The 21,604-nt window shown below is 32.2% G+C and overlaps 1 protein-coding gene across 1 annotated transcript in view; it reads right to left on the reverse strand.

Moving 5' to 3' along the window:
- Nucleotides 1-19,900, reverse strand: part of LOC124529651 (protein singed) — a 47,790-nt gene extending 27,890 nt beyond the window's left edge. The window contains exon 1 of the mRNA XM_047103480.1: nucleotides 19,624-19,900. The gene's annotated coding sequence lies outside the window, so the exon portion shown is untranslated. The remainder of the gene's footprint in view (nucleotides 1-19,623) is intronic.
- Nucleotides 19,901-21,604: the final 1,704 nt, after the last annotated feature.

Consider the following 21,604-nt stretch of genomic DNA (forward strand, 5'->3'; position numbering starts at 1 on the left):
TGACGAGTATGTGAGTGGCAGTTTCAGAAATTTAAATGTTTCTATATTTACAACCTACGATGAATACCTATAGTAATGTCAAAAGTGTAACAGCCGATAATTGTTTTACTACTGGGAAGAAGCCTGTTCACTTTTTGAGTTTTCAAGTTTCCACCACGATGATGAAGAGAAAACTTAAAGCAAGCTTAGCTTTGATTGAGTTACGGTAGTTTTCGTTATTTTACTTTATAATTAGCATTTTAATCATAATTAACAATTAACGCAAATTTTAATTACTCTAAAGCTCTAAAATTATTTAATGATATATAAAAAAATTAAACAATAAAGCACACCGATCTGCATTCATAATCCATATTTAACTATGTAAATAATTAATTAGCTGAAATTCGCGTTCACAGTGCGCAGGCGCACGTCACGGTACGGCTGCGAGGTCACGCTGCCAGGTCAAAGGCACCGCCCAGGTATTGTTAACTGGTGTTAGGCGTTACGTCATACAGTTAAGTCCATTCATTAATAAATTAACACGCAGATTTCAGCGAAATTTTTTGGATGTGAGTGAACTTATAACAATTGCTATTTAAATTTAGTCGTCCTTATTTATTAACAATTATAACACAATATTTCACATTCGCAGTTTTTTTATATCTGACAGGAAGGTAAACTGTCAAATGACCTGATGTAAACATCAGGCTTAAAATGATCTATTGTTCCACCGATGTAAATCAAGAGTTTATATAACTTGTCCTTTTATTTCACCCCTGTTTAATTTAATGAAATCTACAGACTTGTAATGGTGATGAAGCGTTTCCGATTGTATTACGATGAACTTCGACTATTGATCACAATAATAAACTTCAGCTTAGTCACAACTGACGGACAACCGACTAATTCTGGTTATTTATGTATATTCATATGACAGCCTTATAATTTCCCACTTCTGGGAAATCTCCTCCTCTATCTTTGAGGAAAAGGTTGGGAACATGTTTCACCACGCTGCTCCAAGGCACTTTGGTGGATTCAGATATCGTCGACTTTAGTTGAAATTAGACACATGCAGGTTTCCTCACGATGTTTTCGTTCACCAACGAACTAGAGATGAGTTATAAACACAAATTAAGCACGTGAAAATTCAGTGCTTATCTGTATGATCTCGGAATCATCGGTTAAGATGTATGCGTTCTAACCACTGGACCATCTCGGCTCATTATTTATATTACGATACGATCGAATTTCGACCTACTGTTTATACCTACCGCAGGCTAAACATCAGCGATTACACCGAGTAACAATTTGTTACTTGAATTGGCACCGAAACACAACAATAACTAATAACAGCTGTTTGACTATAAAATGACTTATAAATAGGCTATGGGTGGTACAGATCGAGATAGGATGAGACAGATATGCCTTTTAAAATTGGTTACGCAATAAATCAAATCAATATGGGAACTCGACCTTGCCCAAATTGTATTGATTTAGTATTGTGCTTATACAATGGTTAATAGGAGTGTCTAGGACATGGGACTCATAATTTAATCGACTTCGGATATTAACGTAATGAAATTAGGCATGTTATACAATATGCATACCTACTAGACATGGGCGGGTACACAGAAGGGTTATAGCGTGCGAGGCTACTGACAATATTTTAATTAAAATTAGCAATTTTCGTATAAGTAAAACAAAGTATTATAATATTTCTATTGGTATTATAATAATAATATGTCGGTTTTTGCGGGTCCGATGAAATTGGTTTGAAGCTGAGCCCAGCGAAATCAGCTACATAAACTAGCGAATAAATTCATAATTATCTTTTTATCAGATAACTACTTCCGAACCGGTGGTAACTTCACTTAAAAAGTAGTTATTAAATGACGATTCAAAACCGTTCGTAAAAGCTTACTTGAATGAAGTATATTTTGATTTGTATATTACGGAGACGCAGGGCTAACGGCTCTGAGTGAGTCTGGTACTCTCGATATCAGCGGCCTACTACTACTAATTAGTGGTACTAAACTTAACTACAGAAAACTAAAATTCAAGATATTGCAACACAAAAGAAACGTCCAATAAATATGAATATGTTTAATTGTAATTAATCATTGTACTTAGCTTGAGTTATAAATAACTGATAATGCATTTAAATGGAGGATGTTTACTGCTAACGACTGATAGTCGGAACTGTTTGTGTCATTAAGCGAAATACATATGACTGATGGGGACAGCTGGAGCTTGAAGTGAAGTCGGTCCAGCTGATAAATATTTACTGACCCATCAGAGAAATGTTTCTCCGTTCATAATTATTAATGTACTTTCTACACCCATTCATCGTATGTTCTACAGCCAAAAATACTTTGTATTTGAAGGATGAAAGAATAAGTGAAATTACAGGCGAAAGAGACGCAACAGTTGATGGCAAATTGAGATGATTGGGATATTCGTTACAGCTACTTGTCTATGGATGATGGCGATCGCTTAACGACTCTTTGCCAGCCTGCCTACGTATTTGAAAAAGAAATTAAATAGTTTTATTCATACTTTTTATTATTTAAATATGCGGGCAAACGTTCAACGGGCTAAGGTAATGAAACAAAATTCGAACAGAATTAAACTCTATATGCGATTTATTAAAATGAAATATTATTTTATCAGCATTACATTTAACATAAAATGAATCCATTAGCATAAAACGGAACTGTAGAGAGCGCGTTATGAGGTATTGAAGTTCGCGCCATACCGTTACAGCCTCCCGTTACGAGCTCTCTTAGATTCAATGACGAGCATTTTTGACTAAAATTTTATATTAATTCGGTTTTCTATGAACTGCAAGTGAATAAACTTCATTAAAATATATTAATTTTTTAATCGTCTTGTATGTTTCATTTAAATTTTATGAAATAATTCCGAGAATGCTTTCGTTTCTGACTAAATTATAACAATGGGATGCAGTTTTTGTAGGTGATTTTGTAATGGAAATGTTTGTGCTTTCATATACATACTTCGCATAGATTGTTCTTTGATTATTCACAGTTCCTGGGAATAGGGGGTCATTTTCCGGAATACAAAGGGCATTGATCCCTTATTTGAATTTTTACATTACGACCAAATAGATCAACAGATATCTGTTGTACTCCTTAACCCAAAGTCAAAAATTAAATTGATAAAATGATTGACATAATTCATAGTCAGAACAAATTATCGTAAAATAAAAGATAAATGAATTGATGAAATATATTCCACATAGAAAGTCTCGTAACAATATATATTTTATTTAAAGTTTAATTTTATTAAAATTAAATTAAATCATTATATATGTAATGAATAATTTATTTTGAATATATAACATTAATGTTATCATTAAAATTAATGAACGTTATTAGGAATACTTTAAAAATAAAATAAAACGGTATCAGAGTAATAATTAAAACTGACATGTATATAATTATTATCTAATATATAATATTGTAAGAGATGGTACATAACACGTTAATGAGACAATGTGTTCTACTTCTCACGTTGGCTGCGAGTTAATGAAATGGTTAATATTTTTAATTACTTGTTAATACTTATATATTAATACGAAAGTAACTGTTTGTGTCTCTAGTAGCTGTAGTATGTAGCTCTTTTAAATGGAAACCACTGAACTGAACTTGATCAAATTTATTATGAAGCAAGCTATCTATCAAATTCAAGGAAGGACACATGCCAACAAAGCAAGCATATCCGCGAGACAACTTGTACTGTATAAAGTATCATTTGCGGTGATATTTAAAAAAAAATAATATTATTTATACGAAAATATACATGTATATGTATATTTTCGTTTTACGTTGTGGCTGTTAAAAATGCCCATAATTTTATAGTCGTGTAACTGCACTAGTTTGAACGAAATATTTTGTCAATTGATTGCATGATCAAGACAAGTAGGACACCAATCGTTCGCATATTGTGCTGTTTGTGCTTATTTCTAATCTATGGCGTGGATACCACGATGCAAAAAATAAAACAATACATTTTAATAGGCCTGTCTTAAAAAAATCGTATAAATGAATGTAAAAGGTTTTGAATTAAATATTAAAGGATAGAAACCAGATGCTAGCTCCCGACACATAAAATAAATTAATAACTTGAAAAGTACCTACTCTAAATAATTACGAGATATAAAAGACTATGCAAGAATATAAGTTATAAATATTAATATTATTTTTGTTGGAACTAACGAAGAAACTTTATTCCAAGTACATATATGTATATAAATTGAAGCAATTTGAACGCTCGGTTGGGTAAGTTTATCGACTTTCAGGCAGTTCATTTACCTAACGTTTCGGGCATCTGGAATTTTTAGGATCTGTTTATTTTATTTCAGCACATGTTGAGACGAATCGAAATGGCGAACTTCGCTGGGGGTGGGTCGTTAACCGGCTGCTGCGAAGTAATGCGCATTGCGGGTGATTTAAAGATGCATCAGACTAAACAGGGTTACGGGTTTCGGTGATGCCCTCTGCGAACCTTTGATGAATGAATACTTTCACCATTACCATTGTATAAATAATTGCTGAGCTTTTATGGCTACATTGAAAAGGACGAAGTTTTTATACAAAAGAGGTTCTCATAATTATGTACTGCATACGAGTGTTTCTTTTTTATTGAAATAATAATCCTAGTGGCTTCAAATGGAAAATAAATGCTTCGTTTATATCCAGACATATTCACGTATGCATTTGTTTTTTTTATTTTTATTATTATAACATGTAAACTTTATCAAAATAAACATAGTTACATTTTAATAACATTTAAATAGCCTAAGCCCGTTTCGGGCTAGAGATATAAAAGCTCTTCTTATCTTATCGCTCGAAATGACAGTGGTACAAGTTCATGAATCACGGCGGCTGAGTTGATCGTCCGTAAATAAACTTATCAAAATCGGAGTCCTTTCGAATGTATCGATTTAACGGTTCCGTTTATTATTTATATAATAGACTCATTTACCACTTAGTATGTCTTCTTACTTTTTAAGCGACAAAAAATTAAGGAAACTATTCGGTAGTAAATTTTTTATGTTTGTTACTTCAGAACTCCGTCGATATGAAGCGATATGCAAAATTAGGTATTAATTTGTATACTTCATATAAAGTAAAATTTAAACTGGAAAAAAACATCTAAGGGATTTTTAATCGGCAATAGTTAGGAGCTAGGAGTAGTGGCTAGGAGTTTAATTTAGGCTCAATTTTTTTTTTTTTTAAATACTATATTGTACCCAGAACCTTGGGATCAGCGATTTCATAGCTACTTACTAAACCAATGAGGAGCAAAAGGCATATTTACAGATAAATAAATATGAAATTGATTAACTGTATTTTACTAACAATACAGTTCATATGAGGTGAATATTTCTTGGTATATTAACATAGCCATTAGAGATAATTTAGTAGCCGACCCTCTTGAGCAAGGGTTGCAAATTTAATATTAATTTTTAACTGTACTTTTCTTACAACACAGAAGCATCTAACAGGAACGGCTTTTTAATCGCTTGAGTGACCGGGAAGGGGAACTAAGGTCCCACACCTGACTCAGCCGTCTTTACGATATAACTATATACTTTATAAATTAAATAGAATAATATTCAATACTATCTATGTTTTAATATTATAAATGTAAAAGTAATCAAGATAATTTTGTCAACGGAATATGTGTTACAATGATATACAACAACAGCCTGTAAATTTCCACTGTTGGGCTAAAGGCCTCCTCTCCCTTTGAGAAGAGGGTTTGGAACATATTCCACCACGCTGTTCCATTGCGGGTTGGTGGAATACACATGTGGCAGAATTTCTATGAAATTTGTCGCATGCAGGTTTCTTCACCATGTTTTCCTTCACCGCTGAGCACGAGATGAATTATAAAGACAAATTAAGCACATGAATCAGCAGTGCTTGCCTGGGTTTGAACCCGCAATCATCGGTTAAGATGCACGCGTTCTAACCACTGGGCCATCTCGACTCATTGATATAAATAAATTAAATATCGATACGGATTTAAACCGAAACAATTTATCTCATCAGGATATTCCACTAAGTAAGTTGGAAAGGTACAATCGACGATTCCTCCCTCGATTCGTTATTTCAATATATATTTAATGTAAATGAAAGCTCCATTACAGTGATTTATATAGATAGAAGTGTATTCTATTCTTCCGAAGTTCGTTCAGTTCAAAGGTCTATGAACGCGTAATCTTGCGGGTACATAAATAAACGGACCAGATCTGACGTCTGGATCGATCCTGCGACCGGAGTTGTTTAGTTTGAGCGAGTTTGTTTTACAAATGATTGAGTATACTGAGAGTGCATATTTGGTAATCCAGATTTCGACATTAGAAATATTAAATGGTTTTTAAGGGCAAATTAGTGCATTATACTTTTAGAAAAATAAACCTTGTAATCCAGTCGTCTGGTAGCAGACTTTCTTTAATAAACACCTTTATTCTATTCCAATGATAATAAAAAAAAGGTAGATAAACAACTTTGACCTTCAATGTACATGTTATTTGTGTTACAATAGTGAGGAGAAAATTATTATGATATTATGTTAGTACATCAAAGCTTTATAAAAATAAACCTTACAATCCACTATAATGGTGTATCAGCCTCATTTTTTTTTGTCTTGAAAGATCACTCAGATGACCTCCCAATGGAAAGTTGTTGGAAAACTGGCTCAAGTATATTATGAACGGTTATATTATCTACTGTCGGACGCTTTAATTGATCACCACTACTATTTTATAAATGTAAGCGGTGTGCAAGTTTAAAAAAACGTTACAAGAAAATCACATACGAGAGTAATAAGTTGGTTATACCTAATTACGAGAGACTAAGATGCACTAAGTGGCAGGTATGACGGAAGTCGCTCATCATTCAGCGTCAAACCCGTAATAAAAGAAATATCGCAGCTGCGCTGGCGCACGCGATAGCATAAATACAAACATGACGAGATCAAGAAAAGCGCGATTTATGTTTTAATTTAAACTTGAATTTAAAAATAAAATGCCTTCACTTTGATTAAAAAGGAAAGAATTTAAGTCCAACTATAAATGGATCTAAATAATTTTGCTATAGACAAAATACTTCTTCGACATTTTCTTTTCAAAGGGTTTTTCACGATAACATTTTACCTGATTGTCTTATAATATAAAATGTTAGTTTTATTTTCATATGCACCTATTATTATGTATCCGATTGATTTAAAAACTGTTCTTAATCTCGCGATAAGGACAATAACATAACACAAGGGCCATAGCCTTGGTGGCGCTTTGCGTATAGCAACGCTGATGATGATCTTACGATTTGTGGTCCAATTGCCAGTTCTTCTACCTGTTTGAAAACAAAATAAAATTATTCGGTACCGTTATTTCATTGAGAAAGCATTTTTTTATTTATTTAAATGATATTGCAAACGACATATCTCAAATCGATTTTAGTTTCATCTGTCGACGTAAACATATGCAAACGGTAACCGGACGAACCGGTCAGAATCCGTTGGTCCGAAATATCGAACGGTATTCGTACCGTATAATGTGTAGGCTTACGGATCTTTTTGCCTCGAAACAATAAATCTTCATAGACGATCGAATATGACATCTTAAAATGTAAAACGTTCTTATTACGTGGTAAAGAAAGCAAGTCAATATATGATTCGATCTCATATGCAATAACAATTTTCCCTTTTTGAAAACTATTTATAATTTTTATAACGACCCCAAAAAAAAGAGAAATTGTCAAATGAAGAGTGTCCGGATTATAGCACTTTAGTTGTCCTACTTCAATTGTATTGGTATTAGACATTGATTTCTTTAATACAAGCACATTTAAGTTTGTTATTTCAATGTATACGCCTGTTTCCATTCGTGTGTGGCGCTTGTCTTAAACGGGATGAAACAAATCAATTAGCAAACCACTTCTCTCAATGAGTTAGTCGAGAGGAATGAAGTCAAGAGTGATGTTGAGTGTTGAGATTGAACGTGTCAGGGAGCTTATAAATGCCTCATTGAATAATGATCTTTATTCATTAGGCATAAGGCTGATGAATTGTGTCAAATTATGACTTTATTGGAACGATTTTCTTGTATTTTGGGCGTAATAATCAGGTCGTCTTGCGATTTCCAACGGTGATTTTAGCATACTTGGTTAATACAGTTAGATATTGTTGAATAAACGTGTTTAGTCTTAAGCTCTAAACTATATGAAGACTTCAAAGCATTTACGTTTATGTGTGAACGGTAGTTTTTATGTCTATTGAGATAAAAGGTTTAGAGTGATCGAATGAACGAAGAAGCCCATTTTTTTTTTACTTGATGAATAAAGTAAGTGAAGACACGTGAAAATTTAATAACGAATTTAGATAGATGTTCATTCGACGAATAACATAAGAAGATGTATGTGACAATTTTACTTCATTTGATATTCAAATCGATTTAACAGTAAATTGATTAAAATATATTTGTCACACTTTAAAATTGATTGATTGGCAATTACTAGGAAAATCTCTTAATTGCCACTGTTCCTTGTCTGATTGTAATCGAGAACTAGTTGTCACTTGTCATTTGAAGCACTTTGGCTGTTCTTCGATTCTTGGTTGAACGATCGTACTAATTAGCATGCTTTTAAAAGTGTTTTGCGTGCGGTTTCGCGTTAAGCGCTACTGGCCCGTGGATCGTAGCGAGAATCAAAGACCTTTCCATTGGCTATGCGTAAATCTGCTAGATATTAAAAATTTGTAAACCGATTTTCCTATTCTGTCATGTAATTTACTTGAGTAATAATTATAGATACGACAAATATATAAGTATGTTTGGGCATAGATTATCTAGATCAGTATTACAGTTTCGATATAATTTTGGTGTCTAGTTAGGAGTAACTGTTCGGAGTTTCCCACGACGCTATAACAGCAGTGTTATCGCTGTAATCTGTACCTTAACCCTGGAGCTTCGCGTGCACAAATATCGGTGCCGTTAGAGCGGTTCAACGACCCGCTCATCGGGCGCGGATCGGCGCGCGTCCGCGATCTCCGGAGAATATTGTTAGCTAAATACTTTGTTACAAATACATTTATTATTTTATGTTTCGAACGTTTTATATTGTTATGGATTTTTTTGTTTTTAATTTAAAAAAAAAGTTACGTTACTTTAATGTTTGTGACCCATAATAGAGATTTCCTTATTATTGTATTACGTGCCTGTTCTACTTGATATAATTTACTTTAACTTCGGTTATCTAATATATCAGAGGCAAGACATCCTAACCAAATATGTGGGTTCAAGCTTCAAACCCAGACAAACACCAATGACTTTTCGTGTGCTTTATTTGTTTTGAAAGTTCATCTCTTGCTTGGCGGTTAAGGAAAAATAGGAAACTCATGTATCACATGTCCAAACACCAATCCGCAGTTAAAGACAATGGTTTGTACAAATTAAGGAAATAAAGCTACCGGCTGTGGTCTAAAAATAAAGAAGTAATTCTCATTAGACCTGAGTTGTCGAATAATCCGCGCGTGACGAACGACGATTTTCTCTGCGGGATAGAAAAAAACGTACAGATCAGAGACCATCTGGTCGTTTTGGGTTTTTATTACGTTATAATATTTTCTAAGCAATATAATTTTGTACAAAGATTATTCTTAAGTGGTTTCTACTTGTTTATGCGTTTATGAAGTAAAATTTTAGTCAGATTGAGATATTATACTGACATATTATTAGTATATATTCTACTAACTCCACGGGTAGATCTACACGACAAAGTTATACTAAAGAAAACAGACTTATGTCCTGACTTACCTTAAGGGTAACAGTGGGAAGTTATTTATATTTGGACTTGGCTTTGTGCGAGTATTTCACTCGATCATGAGATATTCTTCAGGCAAAAGGCAATACTTTTTCTTGTCATGTATAGTTTTAACGGTGAGATAGAGAGGTTAAAAGGTTTGGGTAGTATGTTATGGGCGGTGGTGACCTAGCGTCAGGTGGAACATATTCTGTCAGGCAAATATACATTAAAAAAAACTTGACTGGGTATAATTTAAACACCATTTTCTGACAGCGAACGTTTCACGATCACACACGAACTGTAATGTAGGCCGAGCGGTAAGATGCATTCGCAATGGACGATAGATCGGCTATTGCACTTGCCGCACCGCCTACGGTTTGTATTATTTACTCACTAGCTGTACATACATTACTGACCGCCTCGCTAGCCGTCAATGAATATAATTATATTTTATTGTTTTAAATATATAATTGTACCACATAAATTAAAAAAGTAACAATTATTTTGTTATTCTGAGTGATACACTTCCTAAAGATTAGTATATTTTTAATAGTCAATCGATTTTATTAAACAAATAAATTAATTGTTATCCAATTATTGACTAGTTTAGAAGCTTACCCCACGAAAAAAAAATAACCAAAAATATTCTTAAGAATTTTAAACATGATATGTAAAAACTTTTTTATGAGGTAATAAAGTTATCATAACTTTAATACAGTAAGTTATAACAATAGCCATATTAATAGAACAACATAAATATATTCATATAATGCCCTAACTAGAACGATCTGTTAATCTATTTTTAAGCACTTAGTGAAATCCTCATAAGACAAATTGACATCATGGCGCTACAATGAAAGCTTGGATGCGTTATATTTTAACTTAGTTTTAATTTAACTGAACTTATATATTATAAGATGATTATATATTTAATTATAATCTAATTAAAAACTTTAATTTTATATTATAATATTTAAAAACATATCTTTCAGAAAATCTTAAAGAAAAGTTTATTGCTCCTATTAACATATTCAGCAAAGTAATTAATTACTTTAAAAATATAATTTCAAAACTTGACGTTAATTTTCTACGTATTTAATTAATGGTAATTTCGACACCGATAGCTACCGCTCCGAAAGCATAGAGATGATTTATTTAATGTTCTATCTCGTTAGTTTAATATGTATATCTAAGCATCTTTTTAAACATACATATAAATAACTAGCAAAATTCTTCAAGCGACTTGCCAGTGTATACCTACTATATGTATTGTATAGTAGTATGTGTACTTATGTATAATACTATATACATAAGTACACATTATTTCCGGCAATGTTTGTAAGGTAAAAAAGCGAAATCTTTTTGAATTAGCCCAATCTAATGTTAAGGTAAAACAAAATGACAATACCTATATTAAAAGCTTCTCCGTGATAAAATAAACTTAACAATGTCGACAATGCCAGTATATCTATAGACACAAGAAATAGCATATACAGCAATATATAGCCATTTTGTGTTTCGTTTTATGTGTGGTGAGCCAGTGTAACTAGAGATACAAGAGACATGACATACTAGATCCCAAAGTTATTGGTGCATCGGTAAAAAATTAAAAAGAAAATTACATCACCAATTTCTAAAGACTAGAGCTACTTGTAATCAGGTAGTCTATTTACCTGTTCGATATGTATTTTAAGCTACTTTATAAATAAAATAGACTTCAAAAACGGCAAGTTCGTTTTACTTCGAACATCTCAAATGCGGTTGATATTCTATTTTAGTATCACGAAGCGATCGCCCTTGTTTGTTTTGCCTTCGTTGGAATTCTTTCTCTCTGAGTTGAGATAGGTCGGTGACGGGCACAGATTAAAGTACGACTTCTTGTTACCCATTACTTCGCTTAATCGAACCAATATAACGAAGGCGAAAGCGGCTCTCGTATCTGTTACATACTACTTATGCGTCAGCAAATTTGAACAAGTTTTGGACCTAGAAATGTATTAATATCAATAATATACGCGTATTAATTCCGAGCAGAGTCGCGAGTAACTGCTATTGGAAAATAATTAAAATTTATTAATAGCATAAAACCGTAACCTTAAAAATAATACGATATAGAATGAAGCATAAGACTCATTATCTCTCATTTATTTAATAATTTTTATAATCCATGTACAGTGTAAAATGCTTTACTTATTAGTGATTCTTTTTTAGATATATGTTACGTTTAAATAAATTGTAAAGATATCTCCGATATATATGATATATTAAATCGAGTTTAGTAGCGAATATAACAAATGTGTTATATTGATTTGAGTAATGACTCAGACTTAAAAATGTAAGTATGTATGTATGTATTAGGAGACCGTACTAAATTATTGGATAAAATATTAATCATAATTTCCATTTTCACAACAGCAAAATTGAAGTCACTTTTTTTTAATTCATAAAATATGAATTATATTTTTGGAAAATAACTTCTGAATATTCTAATTTGTGCAATCATGCCACCAGCATTAATCAAAGTCAATTAAATATTTTTATACAAAAATTCAAATTTGGAACGAAACATAAAAAAGTTTGACGAAAGAAATAAATCTAATGACTAAAGCGCACTGGACGTGCAGCTGCTTGTTGTTGTGCTTAAAAGGGCTCGAGAAAAGAAAAAAAAACATCGCGCCTGTGTGCGTGCGGCGCAGCGCCCGTGACCTTGACATTGTCGCCCGCGCACTTATGGACTGAAATAGGATTCATTCCATTTTAGTTTTTTTTTTATACCATTTAGTATGATTTTTATTGAAATGAAGATTTTTGTATATATATATTTTTAACAAAGTTCTGATATAACTATAATTTCAGTGGCAAGTTTTCGGAACCGCCAAGCTGAATATGATGTGGCAGATTTTTTTGCAACATATTTATGTAGGTTTTCTACCAGTCATCAGACGTTTAATGTGTATAAAAACGAAAATTATAGGCATTTTAGCTTAATAGAACTTTTCAGGATTTCAACCTGCTATCTTCAATTTCGATCCACGTTTTCTATCCACTGGGGTATATGTGCTTCATGCTTTATATAATATTAATTAATTCTCGCCGTCATTGTGCTTTGCCGTAGGCGCAGTCAAACACCCATTGAATCCCATGTAGAGACATGGCCTGCATAATAATGTAAGGCATTCATGAGAGGATATGACATAGACAAATCTTTTTTTTTCTACCACTTGAGACGACAGCAAAGGTTAAATGGTTCAATAACTTGTCTCATCTACAAAATATTTTATGCAGAATAAAGGGCCGTTTCAGTTATTTTAAAAGCATTTTATGCATACTATTTAACACGCATATGAATATTTAAGATTTTTTTGTACATAAGTATTCCGGTAATTTAAAATATCAAGTGTTCTTAGCTATTTATGTAAATGGAGTAAAATAATACGTGCGGGTATCATGAACAAAAAAAACTGTTATGGTTTCACGCACGTTCCAAATTTAAATTCTACCGGTACAGCATTTTTTTTCTTATAGATAAAACAATCCTAGCCTTTAATTTGTTAGAGTTTAATAATGTTATTAAAATTAATAAGATAAATTTTATACCTTTTTGAAGTGATTTCCCCTAAGTGTACTCTACCTACTATTTAAACACAACGAGCATATTTCCAAACTTACGGCAAGAGTTGGCTAAATTGAAATAAAATATGTCTCGTCATTTGGAAGACGTCTTATTTTATCATCTTGTTTTACTTCATAATGTATTGTAGTAAAGTCAATATTGAAATACTGACTCATAAAGGACAATTGTTATATAAAGGACAGTTTGAGAACGTTCAATACTATCTCAATAATTCTCCATTATCCATATTATTAATAATACCTCATCTATACCAATTGAATACGAGGTGTTTTTGATGCTTGACTGATAACTACATTAACTTAATTTAAAATTACATTACTAATTAAACAATTTATATTAAACTTATAATATTTACATTTCAATTTAATCCATAACAATAATTGGGTTCTTGGATGTTGTGTGTCTATTTCCCTGTTATTTTCTTTTTAGCTGGTGGTAAGAGGTCACCGCTAAAGACATTGATGCTGTAGTAAATATTAACAGTTGACATAGGCTACTGACACCAAAAGTGGCTCGTACAAAGATCTACCAACAAGCAATCAGCAGCTACGCATACGTAACAATTCACACACACATACAAGTATTCATGTGTGCCGGTAATATACATAAAAGAGAGTACCTACCCAGACTGGCTGTAAAAACGAGGAATATCGTTACAATATACTGGAATGTTCCGTTTAATCGTCCAAGCTCATCGCCATTACGACTAACTTTATTCCAACGCTCATTTACATGTACCTTCTCATTTTACAGGATTAACTTTGTAGGTACCAGATTACTGATAATATTCAGTTATAAAATAGTAGTTACTTTTATCTGCCGATTCAATTACACCGTCAGTGAAAACCCCGAAGCTCCTGAATTATACTTTTTAGGTTTATTATTATAACTTTAATGTGATTTCGTCAGAAGGGACGAAAGTAACGTGAAGCCGAAGAAACGCGCTATTCGACCAATGAGCGTCCGCGACGCGAATGTTACCCGCAGGAAATAATTTACTAAAGTTTTATCGATTTAATAATCCTTCTTAGTCAATAGTTTCATATAATGTGATTTAAATTTCTTATTCCGTATAGCTAAAGGCACACTATACCTATTCCTATATACAGAACAAATTACCATGTAAAATATATTCTGGTTGCAGCGTCGTGGTACAATTTCCATGGTCTCAAGTGTAATTACAGCTGGCCTTAGCTGTATATGGCAAACTTATGCAATGTCAGGAACACTGTATTCTGCATAATTCTACGATGTACTAATAAGGGACAATTGTTTGTTTAGTAATATTAAGTATCAGCTCTGCTTAGCTTTGTGAACTGAAGCGATGCTTAAAATACATAAAATATACAATAATAAATATAAATAAGTTTTTTTTTGGTTCGCAATCTTAAGTAGAATGTTGATGATAAAAAAATGAGAGTTTAATTGATTTTAATACTATAAATTAAATATATAAATTTAAGTGTATATAAAAGGATTATTGAATTATTGACATGGAATTTCGATTGTATTTTTATACCGGTGCTCACTTCGCATTTATCATGTAGTGTCCTATTCAAAATACATATAAAAATCAACTCTAACGCCGTTACTTTGAGTTACAATAAGATTTATTTACCTATGTCCGTAACCAACCAACATCTTTAGATGACAAACTCTTTTGTCGAATGAAGATTGATGGAAACATAAATAATAATTAACATTGTATACGTGTTATGTAGTATGTTGTATGTTTTGACTTATCACTCTTTTCTATTGGACATAATTATTATAATTAGGTTCTTTTAGGTAGAAGCTAATTTTCAACCTGTGGTTTTAAATATAACAACAATGTATCATAACGATTTGTAAGTGCTTTTATGAGCATACTTAAACGAAGAATGTTTCCTAATTTTGACTGCAGTATAACGTAAATAAATATTAAAAATATTTTAATATATATGTACTATTGAGGGATGCAGCTTTAAATATAATAAGTTATATAATGAACACGACTACAGATCTAATGAAAACTGTTGATGGTGTTCCACTTGATAAAATCCATAAAAACTCCAGTCGTCTTGTTCACACAGACTTCACCTGAGTAAATAATTCATAAGCTTGTTGAGATGCGATCCAAAATAACGCTTATGTGAATACACATAAGATTCATACGCCTTGAGAGTAATTATGAATACGCAGACAAAGCTGGAATAGTATTACAACTTCTTTGTATTGTAGTCAATAAGTATATTCTTTTGAATTTAAGTTTTAAGTGATGAAGTTATTGTCTTGAAGTAATACTAATTGTGTTGTCTGGAAATAAAGACATACGGGCTCGTCAATAATAAAGAAATGATAAAAAACGACGTGACAATTTGTTTTGTTTATTAGTTACATGTCATGATTAATTATATATTAGTAGTTAATAATAATTAATCAAAAATCAAAATCAAAGTATAATTTATTCAAGTGGGCTTTTACAAGCACTTTTGAATCGTCATTTAACAATTAAGTGAAGCTACCACTGGTTCGGAAATAATAACATATTGTCTATTTATGAATTAGATTGATATGACTATTATGTATCAATTGATAAGGAGATAGAGAATATGAAGATTAATACTGGGATGGTTTTTTAAAAAAAAAATTGTTGTATACTAATAAGACCTTTTATTAAATCCTATTACATGACGATTCAAGTGTTTAGATAAGAAGCTAATTAGTTAAATATGTTTATATACTGTACCTTTTTATATTATGTGCATCTGAATTGAAAATCATTTCATATCAATAAAAATCTAATTTTATATCAACATACGTATACATGTAAGCTACAGATAGAAAATATTTTGAATTAGACTTCTTACTACCTAACATCTATGTATCTACACTAACGAAACATTGAATGATAACTTAGATAAGGCACATTACTCATTTTATTTGAATTTTCTTCATAGTTCGAAACTTACATAATAATAATACATGATTGCAACAAATAAATGCGTTCACCGAGAATATTATCTGTAGCCGAATTAAGATAAAGACAATAATGTCAACGGCATCCTGAAAGCCTCTCCAAACGTTAATAAGTGATATCGAGAGCTCAACGCCGGCGATAGCTTATCAGATGTCCGAATCACAAATTTCACTGCCAATACACCATAATGTACCTTTACCTTCCTAGGGACATATTAGCGTGTCATTAATGCAACGCTGGCTTTAGGACAGAAGGGTCATTTTAGACATGCATACATTAACAGCCTGTAAATTTACAATTTATATATATACCCCACGACCTTTAAACAGAAGGTTTACAGCATCTTCCACCACAGTTTTCAGTTCTGGCAGAATTTCCTTGAAATTAGTCACATATAGGTTTCCTCAGAGGAATTATAAATACAAATTAAGCACATGAAAATTCAGTGGTGTTTGCCTGGATTTGAACTCGCAATCATCGGTTAAGATGATTGCGTTCTAACCACTGGGCTATCTCGGCAACTTAGACAACGTACTGCAAATGAATATGTAAGAAGGCGATACACGAAACTATACATTACTCATCAATGCAAAATGTCAAAAAGATTAATTTAAAAAAAAAAATTAAAAAACTTTCTAAGTATCAAGGCTATGACTATGAAGATAATATAGGGAACAGAAGGGAACCAAGAGGCGATCTCGCTCTACTCTGTTAAATAGCCGGAACTATTTCAGTTCAAATTTTTGACACAAAATCAACCAGTACTTTTGACAATACAAAATTATATCACCACGCTGCGTTTAGTCAGGATATTATTATCATAAAAAAATACAGTCAAAATATATAGCGGATTGAGAATTATATGAATTTCATACGTTGTAAAGTTTTCAAGATTTTATCGGAAGCTGTCACGGCGCGGGTGTCGGACGCGTTCCGCTGCACGCCGCGGAATAATCAGCACAATTATTAAATACCGGCCGTTTACTGATCGAGCTTCTCATACACGTATTAATAACTGCCGTGGAATCGGGGAATGTGTAAAATGCGCTTTTAAATTTTAGCGCATTTACGTGTCTATTTTTTTAATAATGTTCATTAAATTATAAGTGAAGAAGGTAAAGGGATTTCCGTATTATTTTGAAGATGTTTCCGAATGCGTTTCTAACTGGGATCAATTTGTTTTAGTCCCATTTGCATATAACAATGACCGTCCCCTCACCCTTTTATTCTAACATCTTATGCCAGTGAGTGGCATCTCAACTACGGTTAAGCAATCGAGATTTTTTTTTCTCTTTTGTAATTAATTTAATCAAATTTATTGTTGATAAAGATATCAAATACTATCCCAAAGTAATAATTTACTTAAACGTATATTTTTTTTTCAATGCAATAATAAGTAGGTTATTTTTAAACCGGATATAACTTAGATATAGTTAGTTAGTTTCGGTTTACCAAATCAGTGAGCTGATAAAATGTAGCCGATCCAGCCGTTAACTCGGATTTAGTGGGCACAGACACGCGAAGCCTAAATGCCTCAAATATAACGGCGGATGCTGAATTATTAATAAGTAAAAATAAAATGATCGTTAATTTCATTTAGTTACTCACTAAGAATAACTAATAAGAATTAATTGCTCTATTCCATTATATTACAGGTAATGAGTAAAGTAACTTTCAAAATTAAAAGTGGCTCTTTTACTTTCAGTCATAAGCTTATGCACGAGTTTAAGTCTGAAAACATCGATATCTTAGATTAGGCAGCGATACCTCAGCGGTGTTTCATTAATGTATATCATCATTCAGCGCAGAAGAGCATGCGCAAAAGAGATGCGCTCTTTATTCCCTCACGATGATTGTCTAACTCCACGTTGATAACCAAAATTCTTATTGACTGTAGTCGGGGTTCGAATCCATGAATTGGGATAAGTAGCCCTCCAACTAGACAAACGGCGCAGTTATCAGTTACTATATCAATAGTAGACAGGTCCGTCTGATATATAGATAGATATGTCTATCGTAAAATATGTTTCCGATTTCAATATGAGTAATTAATCTCAAAAATTACAACAGCATCAGGCTAATCTATCTAAACCTATCGTCCTGTTTCAATAAAAAATGCACGTAAATATTTTCTTCGTTAGATTAAAAAAAAAAAAAAAACAATAAGACGCCATTATTGTCAATTCAAAATAAATGTCGTTCATAAATCATAATCATGATTTTATCAACAATTTCTCCAATATATGACAACAATTTTATCAAATATCTGATACGCGTCATCTCGATATGAGAAGAAAATACGTTAATATAGTACGATCACGAATGTAATTCCAAAGCATTAGGTCTAAGAAAGCAAGTCTCGACCCTGCGTGCCATAGCTGCGAAATGCCACATAGCACTCATCCTATATCTATATGGGTAGCTACTGTTGTGCACTTTGAAGAGACCAGTACAGGTTCTATAAATATCTAACTGCAAAGAGAATTCAAGTGACAACTTTTTTTAGAACGCTTTGATTCGAAATTTAAAATTTTAAAGAGATCGATTAAAAAAAAATTATATTATCTTTAGAATTAAAAGTGTGATAAAATATTTCTTTAGCAATATTTATTGAATTGTTTAGTGTACAATCACGTAGGTACATTTTTTGTTTAACATCGATCACGATCTATAAATCGAAAAACGTGACTTATCTTGATCTTTGAAGACATTGCATCTTGCTTTGTCTGATTAATAGAATTTAAAAACTATTATTTTCATGAAGTTTTCTTCAATAATATTTTTAATAGTTAAATGCAGGCAAAGTACCCTCAGTATCAATGCATCCGAATGATATTTACGAAAATGATTTTAACTATTTTAATTTTTCCTAATTGGATCTCAGTAGGTAATTAATAAGTTCTAGTACATATCTATTTAAAAGGTATATTAAACTAATACAATTATTTTTTATATTTTTAAAGTAGTTATATTTATAGCACTTTTATATATATTAGACCCCCATTACAGTTTAAGCCAAATGTATATAATAATCCCATCGGTCGAACGCGGAGTACAGACATTGCAGGCTGGAGAGCGAGGGTGTAGCCGTTATAGGTATGTAAGCAGGCGACTACGCCGGGACAATCGATTCGGAGTTGCTCCCCTGCCGTCTCGCCGGGCCATCCACCCGGCAACCACGCACTCCCGCAAAAAGACACCCATAAAAAACTTACCTCTTTACACTTCAGCTAGCACACACCACCAAAGAAATGCAGTCGCGTAGATCGCGAAAAAAACACCACACTAATAATAAAAGTCTAACTCGCAGTTTGCGGTTATAACACAAACATAAATTAACTTAACACTGTCTCTCATTAATACCTATTTCTATAAGTAATTAAATTTCTACCGGTTAAATAAGCACCGGGGAAAATTATAATGCAGAATTAAAATGACGACAGTACAAACCCCACGACTCTTCGCGGCGGACTGAACGAAATGAACATGGCGCCGGTCGAGCGTTCTGGGGAAGCGAGTGAATGTAGCTACAGAATACCCGTTACAAATTGCACCAATAGGATTGCGTTGCATCGTAGCCTATCAAATCACTAACAGCGAACACAATATGATTTGACGATTTAGAAGACATGAAAGTTTGAATTCAGAAATAAGATTTTTTATATTTACCGTTTACGACTAGTGAAATAAATAAATATCTTCCTATAATATTTTATAACAATGTTGAACAGATATGTATTTGTAGATTTCGTTTTGACTATACATTTATTATTAAATAAATGAAATGTAAGTAAAAAAAAACAAACTTTTTTGCTTAATATGCTTTCGGGTTCACTAATAATATAAACAAATTTTCATATCATTTTTTAAATCTTAATTGTTAAAGGCTGTAATAAAATTTAGAAAGGCTACATATATCAATGGTTCATAAAGATAAATTGAAATTATAAGTTCTAATTTGTCAACTGTGTTTATTAGACCGTTCTAAAATGAAATCGCAATAAACATTGGAAGTTAGAAGCAATTTGCATAAATTAGATATTGGGAACTGTTGCGGTTTAGAAAAACGTGTTGTGTTTGATGTTGTATCATTGCAATGAGAATGAGAGTTGACGACAATTCAATTCAATTCAATTCAATATTACTAATGATTTTTTGTTACTAGTGAAAAAACTTTTCTAAAATATTTCATACTTCGTCATAATATAGCTTGCAGTGCCGACCGGAAATATTGTTTATTTCGAAAACGAATTTTATCTAACATTTTCACCAATATCCCTAGCGGGCATGGTTAATTATAGATTAGTTATTTTTAATATTGTTTTTTTTATGTTTCAGACTTCAACGTTAATTGATCTTATTTAATAAATGATCTGTATGTGTTAAGTGATATTCTTAATAAAAATCAGTTTAATGTTTTTTTTTTTTTAATATAGACATTTTTTGTACAAAAATTTATTACCCTACTGTTTTATATTTATACTATGTGTCAAAGTGTCTTCAGATATTTAATATAGTATATACTAATTTGAGCTATGGATTCTGTCTACTAAAATTTTCTATAGTCCGTTAAGGACAAAAAAAAATTCAAATATAATTCTTTTTTTTTTAATCTATAATCGCAACGTACTATAACGGTGTAAAATTGAGACGAAGAAATCAATAAATGCCGCTCACATGTTTCCATAACATAACTGTTCTCACAGCGAATGTTACGGGACAGCGAACCAGAAAAACAATCAATCGACTTTCAACATTGCACTCGAGTTGCGATTGCATTACCATAGATAATATCGCGAGTCTAACCAGTAATGCGATTCTGTAAGAATTCAATTCGGATCTCACTCGTGAAATGTTGACTAACTAATTTATTGTTATATGCCATTTTGATCTGAATCTTATACGTTTTACCTTTCCAAGTTCAATTATGAAATTCCACGGTCGTGTTCTGGGTGAGTGTCGAATTTCTTGTTCCAGAATAGCCCTACAGGATTAAATCAGTCAAGTGATCGTGGATATTTTCATTTCGAATCTTAATCTTAGCGTTTCCAAGTTTGAGAATGCGTTCATCAGCTACTAATAGTGTCTTGAGGCTTTTATTGTAATATCTACCTCATACACATTGCTTGACATTTCAACTGTATAAAACAACATAACAACAGCCTGTAAATTCCCACTGCTGGGCTATAGGCCTCC

Source organism: Vanessa cardui, chromosome 5 (assembly GCF_905220365.1).
Source record: "Vanessa cardui chromosome 5, ilVanCard2.1, whole genome shotgun sequence".
Lineage (NCBI taxonomy): Eukaryota > Metazoa > Arthropoda > Insecta > Lepidoptera > Nymphalidae > Vanessa > Vanessa cardui.